General features: G+C 38.9%; 1 long non-coding RNA gene across 1 annotated transcript in view; it reads right to left on the bottom strand.

Moving 5' to 3' along the window:
• LOC146442466 (uncharacterized) overlaps window positions 1-12,435 on the bottom strand; it is a 33,833-nt gene extending 21,398 nt beyond the window's left edge. The window contains exon 1 of the long non-coding RNA XR_014849614.1: window positions 12,323-12,435. This is a non-coding gene — a long non-coding RNA (uncharacterized LOC146442466). The remainder of the gene's footprint in view (window positions 1-12,322) is intronic.
• Window positions 12,436-13,085: the final 650 nt, after the last annotated feature.

The following is a 13,085-nucleotide window of genomic DNA, read 5'->3' as shown; positions in this document are numbered from 1 at the left end:
ACCAACTGCTGCTGACAGCTTGCAGCCTCTGGAGCTCCAGACCCCGCGCCCGTCCCCACTTCTCCGCCCCGCCTCTCCTTCCCCGGACCTTCCCTGATGCGCCTTACAATAAACCTCTGGAGAACAGCAGACTGCTTGCTGTGTGTCCTTTCGCTGCTTGCCTCCTCGCCTCCCCGCCTGCGTCTCTTCTACAACAAGCTACCACAGAGGTTTTCTATCATCATAATTTTAAAAATACTCTGAGGTGTTTCTCTCGCATGTGAAGGCAGTTTTCAGAGGTTTTTTTTTCAGAGGAATTGTGGTGAACAATAGGATTGCGCATCACTTTTTTTCCTTTTATTATTATTTTTTTTTATTATTACTATTATTTACCACTATTATTGTATTTTATTTTCAATTATTAAACTGTTCTTATCTCAACATACAAGTTTTGCTTCTACTCTCCTCCCCATACCACTTGGGTGGGCAGGAAGAGAAGGGTGGTTGAGTGAGTGGCTGTGTGGTGTTTCATCTCCAGGTGGGCTTTAAACCACAACAAATGGATAAAAGTAAAATTCATCTATGTATTATAAGAAACAGCCATAATTAACAGATGGAAATAGTGGTTTGCTGTGGTCCCAGCTCACTGCTGGGTGCTGCTGGTAGCTGATAAACAAACCAACACTTTCTCACCTCTGGTGAGATGAAGGATACAAAGGGATTGTTGAAACCTGAAGCAAGTGAGAGGTTCTTCTCAGTTGCAGTTTTCTGATTATCCCAGAAATTTGCTGTTCATTTCCTTCGTGCTTATTAAAAAGATCAACTATTCATTGCAATATTTTTTAAGTGAATTATATTCATAGTCCTAAAGGAGATTTAATTTTTTTTTTTTTAATGATTGCTTGTTTGGGCTTTTTGCAGTGTTCATTTTGAGTTTCAGTGCTAAATCCTATCACATTTTGAGTTTCAGAAGGCCATCAAAGACAGAGTACAAAAGCATACTCTGAAGAATGAGAATTAGGTTTATGCAGGGACTGGTTCTTCCAGGGCAGAATCTATCACTATCCTTTGTATGATACTTAGCCCAGACTTGTCTTGAGGCTCAGCTACACAAACTACTTGAAATCCATGGCAATAAACAATCCATTTCTGCTGTTAAACAAAACTATTGGAAATATCACTCTGTGATGACTAACTAGAACAAGGAATTCGGGGATAGGATCCATTTCATCTGTTTGTTGATTATAAAATAGATCTCTCTACAGCTGAGCTGGCTGTTTAGCCTTCCACAATAGTCAATGCAGCCTAATCAATACAGTCAATAGAGTGTAATGTGATTAATTTGGACAAATGTGTTTATTTAGGGTGAGATAAACTTCTCAAACCTCAGTTCTGGTGAGTTTATTGACTAGTACCCCACAGACTGGAAAAAGAAACTCAGAGTAATTTGGTCAGATGTCTCAACATAGAAGAAATCCATGAGTAATTGAATCAACCCTGGATTTTGTGATGTTTATAATCCCAGAGCTCATAATGTTTCTCAGGCAGATCTTCTGAATTGCAAAATAAAGATTTCAGATTTCTCTTTTGGAATTGCGCTAGTTCTGGCATGATAAATAGTAGGCAATGTCCCCCCCAGGGAAAAAAAAAGGACAAATTCCATCTCAACAAAACTGTTATTAGAAAAAAACTGTTATTAGAAAAAAAGGAAGAGACTGCATGACAAAGCTTGAGGGTATCAGCATCTTACCTTTTCCAGAAATATACTGTACCCACACAGATTTCCTCAGAAGTACTTAACCTTGACTTATGCATAAATTGAACATTCCTTGCAATACAGAATGTGCAACTTGTCACCACAGGCTACTCCTGCCTAATTCCAGCAGGCATTGCTATTTCATATCAAGGAAAATAGAAGTGGCTGTGAGCAGTCTGTGCTGAACAGAAGACAGAAATAAGGTTTTTCTGGGGTTATATTCCCAAGATAAAATCTACCCCTGGCCTATGTAATTTCTTGGGACAAAAGATGTCATAATATAAGCCACAAAAAGATTCTTCTGCTTATTTTATATTATTTTTTAAATCTCCCTTTATGCCCTCTGTGTGTTACTAGAAATGCTCACTCTCACTGCATTTTCTTTATTTCTTTCATATTGTTATATGTCACTTATCTCTTCTTCCAGCTGAAGACTCTCCATCTCCTTAACCTCTCCTGGCATCGAAATCATTCTACAGCTTTAATCATGTGTTATCTTTGCATTGGTTTTTTTTATTATTTCGTTATATTCTTTGCAATAAAATAGTCACTTCTATCCTATAAGAGCTTTTTAAATACACAATTCACTAACCAGCAATAAACTAAAGGATAGGTATTTCTTTAGAAACTGATCCCAGAATTCCTAATGGGGAGTCCAGCTTGGGGTAAAATACACTGAGTTGGAGGTTCACAGATTTCCAGGTTGGCTGGGTCTGAGCAGGATCTGATCTCTTCCTTCTCAGGGTCCCAGAAACATGCCTGAGAAGAGACTACTTTCCCAATTCCTCTCTAGGGAGTCTCTGTTGTCATAGATGTTGAAAACAGTGGAAAAACTGCCCAAGTCTCTATCAGAAATTACTTTCAAACCAGCTTTCTTATGAAGATTTACTTCTCTGGGCACCCAGAAGAGTAAAGAGAAGAGTTGCAGGGTTTCCTTGATTTACTCTTAAAACAAGAACCAGAGCTACACTAGAGTTTATCAAACAAATGGATAAAATCGATACATTAGTTTCCCTTTTCGGGTCATCCCAGGGTGTGTGGAAAACACATCCTTTGAAGTCCCTCTGACTCAGTTTCCAATAAATGAGTATTTTCTTTGGTTTAAGGCATTTAAAAGTATTTTCATACACTTTTTGCTCTCCCCCAGCTCCTCAGCTCTTTTTAGTACTTCTACATTTCTGCTTTTTCTTGGAAAGTTGTTGACAGCAGTGTCTATCTGTTGCAAAACTTGCTGTCCCACCCATGTAGAATGTGGCACAGATGGACCTAGCTCCAGAGTTTGTTGTCTATTTCTGTGACAAAATGAAGGGTTCAACTCCTGCTCATAACATTAATCATAACTGTTACCTCTCTTATGTAAGCTGAAATATGTATTCTGAATTTTATGAGATGAAAAAATGCAAAGTAGACATAAAAGCCTGGCTTCTAAAATGCCAGTCTTCTGTTGTGAGTTTCAAGCAATTTAGACTGACTTTACTGAAAGAACATTCATTCAAACAGAAGGAATTTTAGATGTCACCTTTTGTGTGAAACAAAAGTGCAAACCCCAGTAATTATTTTTTAACTAGAAAAATTACTCTTTTTCTTCTCAATATCATCTTCATAATTTAGTTCAGTGTGAAAATTCCTCCTGAAGGTGTTTAACTCTGTTATTTTTGAGCTTGTTTCTTAGGTATGTCACCTCTACCTCCTTAGCAAATATCCACGAGATGATATACCATAGTCCTTTGAAAGAAATTCCATTCAGCCTGTCCCACCCATGCCTATTGGCTGCTCATTTGTCTGGTTTTCTGCTTTCTTTTGTGATGTCTTCAGAGGACCTGGAACGAATCCTTTAAAACTTCTCTGAGAAGGCTCTCAGGCACATGGTGGGATTTTGGGGTGTCCTGTGCAGGGCCTGGAGTTGGTTTTGATGATCCCTGTGGGTCCCTTCCAACTCAGAATATTCCACAACTCTATGATTCTGTGAAGTATCACACAAGACTGACCTTGGTGGGAACAGACACGATATGTTCCTATCAGAGAACATAATCCCACCATTAAAGTTTTTAGAAGCCATTCCTCCAGACTTAGTTTGACACTCTGTCCATTCATCTGCCTCTCCTTTAGTATTCCTTTATTATAATTGTCACAGTTAACAATGAGCAATTGGTAGACAAAACCCTTCCTCTGACATTGAAATTCCGAAGCAAGGAGATAGCAGCACTGAGCAGTAATTGTATGCTTTCCCTCTTTTCCCTGCATTTTATTTATGTTTTTACCTTGAAGTATCTTAATTGTCCATCTGCCAATTTCACAACAGCTGACATCTTCTGCTTAAGTGAGACACACTCTCGATCTTTGCTGGGAAGAGTGGTTAGAAAGTGAACCAAAAATAAAAAGGATCAGAGGATGGATTGCCATGCCAGCATACGTTTTCAGCTCTCATTTATGGCCCTTCTTGATCCAGCTTCACTTTGGGGGAGGGAAATGGGTGTAGCGCTGCTTTAAAAGCCGTAACCTTTGGAATTAAAATGAATTCTCAGCACAAACTGAGCAATAAAAAAGCAATCATATCACCAGGCTGCTGGCCCTTATTATTTTAGCATCAGTGTGATGGGCTTTAAAAGCTTTAGACATGCTGGGAAAGTTAAATACACGTGTTCCATTTAAAACTGACCAGCATTTAAATACGCAGACACCTGCCATGACAAGCAGTCAAGGGATTGCTCTTTCATTTTATAAATGGAATAAAACTGCTCAGTAGAATGGCATGACATCTGTGTGGATATTTGTTTAGTTGCTACTGGTGTACTTAATGTGAGGGATTTAGAGTATTAGGCTCAGACAGCATTCTGCAAGCTCCACTTCCCCACAGCGACTTCTCTATTCAGTGCGAGATTTAAGTAGTTGAACAAAGTGATCCTTTTGTTTAGCATGAAATAAAGAAGTGTGTAGGGGTGAGGTGGCTTGTCTTCTGATTTTCCCTCCCTGCACAAAAACAGTTGGGGTTGCTCGCAGCAGGAGCCATACAATGCATGCACTCTTGAGATGCTGGCACTAAGGGTGGTGGGGGGAAAGAAGGAGATGGCTTTGTTCTCTGGGCAAATGGAACAAAAATTCTGTTTATCTGAGGGTTTGAACAGAAACACTTGTCTCTAATTAATTTTGGGGTGGTTTAATCCTGTTTAATATTTGTATCCAAGTTAATTTTGAATTGAAAACATGCATTTCATTGAAACAAGTAAGCACTTTGAAAATACCAGAACTAAACATTCAGAATTTCCAGATACTTCCTTTCTTGAATTCACAAACAATCACAATGTCCTGTCTACCCTGTCCCCCAGGGTCTGAATTTCAGTATATTTTCAGCTTTCCCAAGTGTGCCTGGGGATGGAGAGATGTTGAACTTATTGCATGCTGAAAGTGTTTTGCTCATAGCTAGTTTTTTCCCCCATGATGGAATGAAAACACAAATAGAATAATACAGATGACTGCCAGATGCAAGAAAGATTACAGAAATCACCTTCTGTCCTTTTCCATGGGTTTTTTTTCCCCTGTCCAATCTTTTGCCTTCACTAATGCAAAACAATTGCTCTGCATAGTTTTTAGGATTGGTACTTGGTTTTTTTGTGTAACATTCCTCATCTCAGTATCTTGATGTTAGTTGTTTCCCATTCATCTTTTATTTACAGTTATTTATGCTGGCAATGAAAAACTATGACAGTGAAGGAATAAAGTCATCTACACAGACTGAAATCTGCTTTTAATTATCCCACATGAATAATTTGTCAGTGTCTCTTTTCTCACCCTCTGTAAAAGATGTTGCATTTATTTTCAAAGTAATAAAACCATTAAAGCCAGTTTGGGTGATATTTTTTGGGTGATATTTTTCCCCACTACTTTTCTTCTTCTTCCACTCTTTTAAAAGAATCACTGGTAAAAACACCATCTTCAGATTGCTGTCACAATCCCAAAGGGGAAAAATCCAGTCCTCTTTTAGTTGTGTGTTACTTTTAAGGTAATTTAAAGAAGTGCAAACCACAGAGAGTTAATCAGTCTTGCGTTTTAAACACACTTTTGTATCCTTGGAGTATTGCATAGTAGAAATGTGAAGATAAGTGGTTGTGCTTGATTTTGATAGTTCTAGACCACATTTTCCATATCATAAAAGCAAAACAGTGCTTCTTTATACTCCCTGTGTCCTTTCTAAGAGTGTAACTCCCTGCATTGACTTTTATCTTTTAGATAGGGATATGTAGAATTTATATTAAAAATAAATTCCAGAACTGTCTGACAAAGACAAGAATCAAAACTGTGAGAAAGATTAAAGGGAAGAAGTCTCTATTATGTGCATACTTGACCATTAGTTCACTACCTGATCATCCCTCAAGATGAATGTTTTAATGCTGCTTGAAGGAATAATTAAGAGACAGGGAATTAAGAACAGCACAAAGGTTTGATTTCATCACAAAGTGTGTTAGGGAGAGCTGTATCTATGCTGGAATACCTGACACCACACTGTCCCTACAAACTCTGTTAGGACTTTGTGACAATTTCCCACTCTTCCCTGTGTCACCTGGGAGCTCATCATAGATATGTGAGAGGAGAAGACATCAGACCTTCTGAGCTGCTGGTGCTGCCTTGGAGGCCTTTGGAACATTTTAATGTGTTTCCTCAGTATGAAAACTTGGATGGAAGCAAAAATAATTCTTTAGCCCAGAACTGTGTCAGTGAATTCAAGTTATAATAATCATTGGATCCATGGAAGCTACGGAAGAGTTAAAAGCATCCAGCAAGGGGGCAGGTAAGCCCTGAAGTGATGTAGGCACCAGGTGACTTTCTGAGGGCAAAGAGCATGGAAGGGCAAAAGTGTCAACAGCGTAGAGCAGGAAATTATCTTTACTCTGTATCCTCCTTTCCTATATTCTCCCCAGGCACTCTCACTTCTCACACATTTTTTTTTTCAAGTTTCATCCTTGTTTTGGTAACACACAAACCATGAGAAAATATAGCAGTGCTCTGGGTTTTTATCTGGCCATTTTACTTTACGTCAGTGAAGTGATGTCAGTTAAGTCATATAGCAAGTGTTTTTGATAATTCTTTCTTGTCTCATCTGGGAATAGGATATCCTAGGAATACAGTAACAAGTTTTTCTTCTTAAGTTTTCTGGCTAGGATTTAGTGATGACAGAACTCTAAAGGAAAGATTCAAAGTCTTTTACAGGGCTTCTTCAGGTGTGAACTTGCAATTACTGTGGAAGTAATATTTGTCTTTTGCAGGAAGTAGTGGAAAATTATATCAATATAAGTTATTGGAAAACACATCTAACATTTTCTGAGACATGTTAACATATAAACAAGTGCACTGATACTGGCTTGAAGGATATATCCATTAATATTTCAGTTTAAAAAATGCAGTAAGCATTAGTTACTTATCAGATTCTTTCTTGGGTCTGGCTGAGATGGAGTTAATTTCCCCATGGCAGCTTTCACAGTGCTGTACTGGGTGTTGGTGGCTGCAGAGGTGTTGGTGACACCATGGTGTTTTGGCTCCTGCTGAGCAGAGCCAGCACAGCATCAACGCTGTTCCTCCGACACCAATCTCCTCCTAAAAACCTACAGGCTTAGGTTGAGCAATCTGTTGAAAGGGGACAGAGCCAGGACAGCTGACCCAAACTGACCGAGGGATATCCCATCCCATCCCATCCCATCCCATCCCATCCCATCCCATCCCATCCCATCCCATCCCATCCCATCCCAATGTTGTTGTGCTCAATAATAAAAGTCAAGAGGAAGAAGAAGGGCAGCATCCATTACTAGTGCTCCCATTCCAATGTTACCCCTGTGGGTACTAAGGCCCTGCTTCCCAGAGGGCAGCTGGACATTGCCTACTGAGGGGAAGTAGAGAGAATTCTTTCTATTTTCCTTTGGTTTTATGCATGGCCTTTTCTTTATTAAATCCACAAGTTTTTCATCTTTATCCCCCATCCCACTGAGGAGAGGAAGTAAGAGGGTGCCTTGATGGGCACCTTACAGCCAGCCATGTTCAACCCACCACATAAATAAATGTAACAGGATAAAACAGGAACATTAAATCATCATTCTATATCAGCCCTGTTTTACCCATTTGAGAAGCTGAAATGAGACGAGTGTAAAGAAACTCCTAATGTGGTAATATTTCCTCTACAAGAGCCTTTTGAATTCTAGATCTCCATCATGTCCAACCTTGTCAGTCCATGATATCCCACGGCACTCCATCATCAGGTGTTCAGGCAGCCTGAAATGGGTGACACTTACTCTGCTGTAGCACCAGCCAAACCTTTACGTAGTCTCTTGTAATCTTATCTGCTACGTATGGCAATATGGTAAATCAGATTATGACCCAGAATTAAATGTCTCTTGTTTGATCCCACAGATGGAGCTTACAAGAGCTGGTAAAGGAACCAAGATGTTCAATTTGGCTCTTATAAATCCATGTTCACATAGTGTCAATTCTATATCTAGGACCTATTAAAGATCCTCTTTAGTCTAGAGGACCATGCAAATGTGTGTCACCCTCTATTTATAGCAGTAAAAACCATGGCAAAGGCTGAAGACAGACCATGACTATCTATATCATTAAGTATTCAAGTGTTTGTGTATAAGTGTGGTAAAAAATGTACTCCAGATGAGAAGATGTTCTGTATTAAAAAAAAGTAAACCCAGGGTTCAAAAGCTTCTGGATCAAATTTTCTCTTGAAATTCTTCATCTGAATGTACTCCTGAATATTTTTGTGCCAGTTTCAGATTTGTTTTTTTCCTTCTGATCGACTATCAATGAAAACTCCTTTTAATTCTCCTGTTGTTTTTCTATTCTACTTACCTTTAGAAAATTTATTTGAATAAGAATTTACATCCTTTGGCTCTGCCTTCTCTGAATGTGTTACGAGTACTTTGGCTTCCCCTCCTATTTCCCTACCCAATCTTTGTTCATAAACTAAAGGAAGATTTTTCTCAGCATCTTTCCAGTGCAAATCTTTTTCTGACAGCTTATTTGTTTATCCACTGTACACTCTGTAGTCATAGAGAGACAGGATAAACTGTAATGTAATGTAGTGAGCACTTGGTAATTGCTTCCTCGTGGAGGGCTCAGGGATTTTTTGACATAACCCACAACAATGCAAGGTAAAGGTGCTCTGGTGCATCTGTGTGAATGTATACTCTGTGCTTAAACTTCATAGAATGAGTACACAACTGTTATCTGAGAACAGAAAATGTAACACTCTGAAAATAAAGGCAGAGGCACAGTCCCCAGGACTGATCCAAAGCCACAGAGGTTAATGAAAAGACTTCTGTGTGTGTTGGATCAGCCTGTAACCTCGTGAATAGCTGTGAGGTATATTTAATGCTGCCAGCACAGCTGCAAGAAGAATGCTTGCAAAAGGAAAATGATGAAGGGAGACTATTTTAATCCTGGCATTTGGGTCTTTTGACTGCCATTTGGAACAGGGTGGGAGGAGCTTTGCAAAATGAGATAATTGGATTCCTCCTACCCCATTGAAGGCCACCTCAAGGATTTAAAAGTAAAATTTTGCTCCTTATTTTTTTTTATTTTTATTTTTATTTCTATTTTCCTTTCCATCCACATGAATGCAAATGGCATCCATAACAGAACTTGGGACGTCCAGCTCTAGAAACAGAGGAGAACTGAAGAGCAAAGCAGCATGCCTTGGTTTAACAAAAAACCCCAAAGTGATGCACTTGTGAACACAGCTTTTATATTCCATCTTAAAGAAGATGTCACTTTAGTAAAGATCAGTATCAAGTTGTATCCAGTTCACCTGTAGATCCAAATTTTTCAGCTCAGATTGCCTCACGCTTTATAAAAAATAAACTCAAATGTATTTAGTCCATAGCAAAATTACAGCAGGAACTCTGCCAAAAAGGCACAACGTGAGTGTTTGCCCACCAGCTGACAGCCTCTTCCAAGAGCCATCATTTAAAACAATATAAAATAGCTAGCCATAAAAACATTACAATACATTCCATACTTATACATCTCTTTTCCAGTTACACACATCACAAAAAGGAACAGCGTAATTCAAGTAGCTTTCCAAAGTCTAAAATTTGATTTAATTCAGTATTTAAATTTAGATTGAATTGGACAATTTACTAATTGCTTCTCCAAATTTTAGAAGGAAATTACTTTCTGTCAAAGACGCTGTAGCCAAGGACTTCTCTAATGTATACATATATTTTAATTGGTTTACTGCTGGTTTAACTTAGAAGTGTTTTTACAAGTGAAGGTCTGCTTTGGAATCTAATTTAGAAGCATGTTTTTCTTCTTTCAAATGATTTTATAAAGGGTACCAGCATTACTATAATTATATTTTTACTTGGTAGTTTCTTTAAAGATCTCATGAAAATCTGAATTCTTCAAGGAGGGAATTAACTCATGTTACACATTTGTATTTTATCTCTCTGAGAACCTCTTGGTGCTACAGTGATTAAGCATGAAGACAAAGGTTTGAAATGTCACTGAAGTAGCATCCCAGCCTCCTTGTCATCACCTTGCCATGGACAGGGTGTCTCAACAACAAAGGTTCATTGTACAGGACAAAAAGTTATCTCCACTCTTTTCTTGAGGTTTTCTCCATGGATTAAAAATCACACTGCTGACTGGGTTGTTAGAAATATATCTGAAAGCTGATACAAAAATCAGGCAATCTTTAAAAATTTACCTAATGTGAAATTAAGTATTAATTAAGAAGGTGAGATCAGAGGCTTGTCCTTTCAAACTAGCACCATCAATAATGTATTTTAGTACATATTTTATAGCAAAAGCAAAACCCAGCAAGCTGTTGTCTTTCATCTGCTGGAAAAAATTGCTCAAGATGGGGCTTCATTGTGTCCAGACATTATTATTAATTCTATTAATACTTTTGCAGACTGTACTAATTAATTGAATATACACATAAAGCATCAGCAAATAGTGGTTATAGGCAAACAGTGGGTGTTTTCTGCTTTTTTTCTGCTTCATATGTAAACAACAGTTGAATAACTGAAATCAAAAACTCTGCTCCATTATTCCATTCTTGCTTCTACTCTATTATCATAAAATTATGGAATGCCCTGTGTTGGAAGAGACCTTCAGGATGACTTAGTTCAAACTCCCCGCCATGTATGGGGACATCTTTCAAAGACCAAATTGCTCAGAGCTCTGTCCAACCTGGCCTTGAATGCTTCCTGGGATAAGGCATCTGAAACTTCTCTGGACAACCTGTTCCAGTGTCTCACCACCCTCACAGAAAATAATTTCTTCCTAATATACCATCTAACCCTATTCTCTGACAATTTGAAGCCATTATCCACTGTCCTGTCACTACATGCTCCTGTAAAAAGTCGCTCTCCATCTTTCTTGCAGGCTCCTTCAGGTACTGGAAGGCCAAAATTAGGTCACCTGAGGACCTCAGGGTGGACCCCTGAGGGACACCACTTGTCTCTGATATCCACTGGGATTCTGAGCCATTGACCATCACCCTCTGGATGTGACCATCCAGCTACTTTCTTAACCATCTGACAGTCTACTCATCAAATCCATCTCTCTCCAATTTAGAGAGAAGGAGGTTGTGAGGGACCATGTCAAAGGCTTTGCAGAAGTCAAGATAAAGGAGATTCATAACCCTTCACTTGTCCACTGACATGGTCACTCCATGATAGAAAGCCCCTCGGTTGGTCAGGCAGGACTTTCCCTTGATGAAGCCTTGCTGGTGTCCCAAATCACCTCCCTGTTCTTCTCCATGTGCCTCAGCATGGCTTCCAGGAGGATCTGTTCCATGGTCTTCCCAGGTGCAGAGGAGAGGCTGACAGGGTGGTGGTCACCAGGGTCCTCCTTTCTATAGTTTTCAAAGATGAGTAAAATATTTCCCCTTTTCCAGTCAGCTGGGACTTCACCTGAATGCCACGACTTTTCAAATATCATGGAGCGAGGCTTGGCAATTACATCAGAAAATTCCCTCAGCACTCTGGGATGCCTCTCATTAAGCCCCATAAACTTCAGGATGTTTTTGTTTCCAAGCTTGTCATGAACCAACCTTCATATAAAGGTGTTACAACTAGTTTTTGTGTAATGTATGAAAATGCAATATGCAGAAGGGTGACACACTAACTGAATGCAGAAACCTCAACTGCATGAAAAGCTAATTCTTAGATCTCTTCAAAACATTGTTCAAAAAAGTCAACATATAGACAAAAACCAAAAAAAAAAAAACCCAACCCTCAAAGGTCTGTTTTCCTGCCCTGCATCTCTGCAAGTCAAAGTGTAAACCTCTCTCCTCAGGATGGTCTGACACATAAGCGAGAAGCCATCAGGGCTGCTACCTGCCTAGTGAAAAATATTCCAAGCCTTATAATACTTACGAAGTGCTAATGGTCCATCTGAGGGCATTTAGTTGAGCTTGAATAGCTATGTCTCTGCCACGGAGAACTAGTCTAGTAATTTGGATTTGCGAGATTGGTTGTGCTGAAAATGACTGTTCAGTAATGTGCTCCTTTGCATAGTTTTCAGACAAAATAAAGATTAAACCTAAACATTTGAGATACTTGTGGAACAAAATCAGTCACTTACTCTAAAGAAGATGGAAGAGCTCAGGCGGTGCCTCTGAGCAACTTCTTTTCCATAGGATCTTCCTCATTTCTTGCTTTGCATTTTCAATTAGGCCTTAATTCCCAAGCCCTGATTCACAGGGGCTCATTACAAGAAGAGACTGGAAGAGCAGAGGTTGTTTGGTCTTGCCAAACAAAGGCAGAGAAGAGACATGATTGCAGTCTATAAATATATCATAGGCGTAAACACGGGAGAAGGAGAAGCACTATTTAAGCTAAAGGACAATGTTGTCATGAGAACAAATAGGAATTAGCTGGCTGTGAATAAATTTAGGCTGGAAATTAGAAGGTTTCTAGGATCAGTGAAGTTTTGAAACAGGATGGTTAAGAAAAGAGTGACGGAAAAGGAAAATAACCTATTGTAAAGAAAATACCATTTCAGGTTATGGAGAAATTTAGAATTGCAGTGGTGTGATAGCACACTCTTCATCTACTAGATTCTTTCCAATCTTATCCTCTTATATTTATTAAAATTTATTTTTAGGTTTTTTTAGATTTTATTGGTTAATGTTAATGTTTAAACTGTATTAGAAAACTCTGCCTGAGTGACATATATGAGTGGAAGCTGTTCTAATATATTCAGTGATATCTTCTGCAAAACAGGCCTTGTAAAGCACCCAGGAACAACAGAGTATTAATCTGGATTATCTAGAGAGCAAGACTGACTATATCTCACAAGTGCTCAGAACGGCATTCAGCTCATATCAGTACATTTTTTGCAAACT

The sequence above is a fragment of the Lichenostomus cassidix genome, chromosome 2, assembly GCF_008360975.1.
Source record: "Lichenostomus cassidix isolate B80296 chromosome 2, HeHo_3.0, whole genome shotgun sequence".
Taxonomy (NCBI): Eukaryota; Metazoa; Chordata; class Aves; order Passeriformes; family Meliphagidae; genus Lichenostomus; species Lichenostomus cassidix.
The sequence above is the reverse complement of the archived record's forward strand: the minus strand, read 5'-3'. Positions and strand labels throughout refer to the sequence as shown.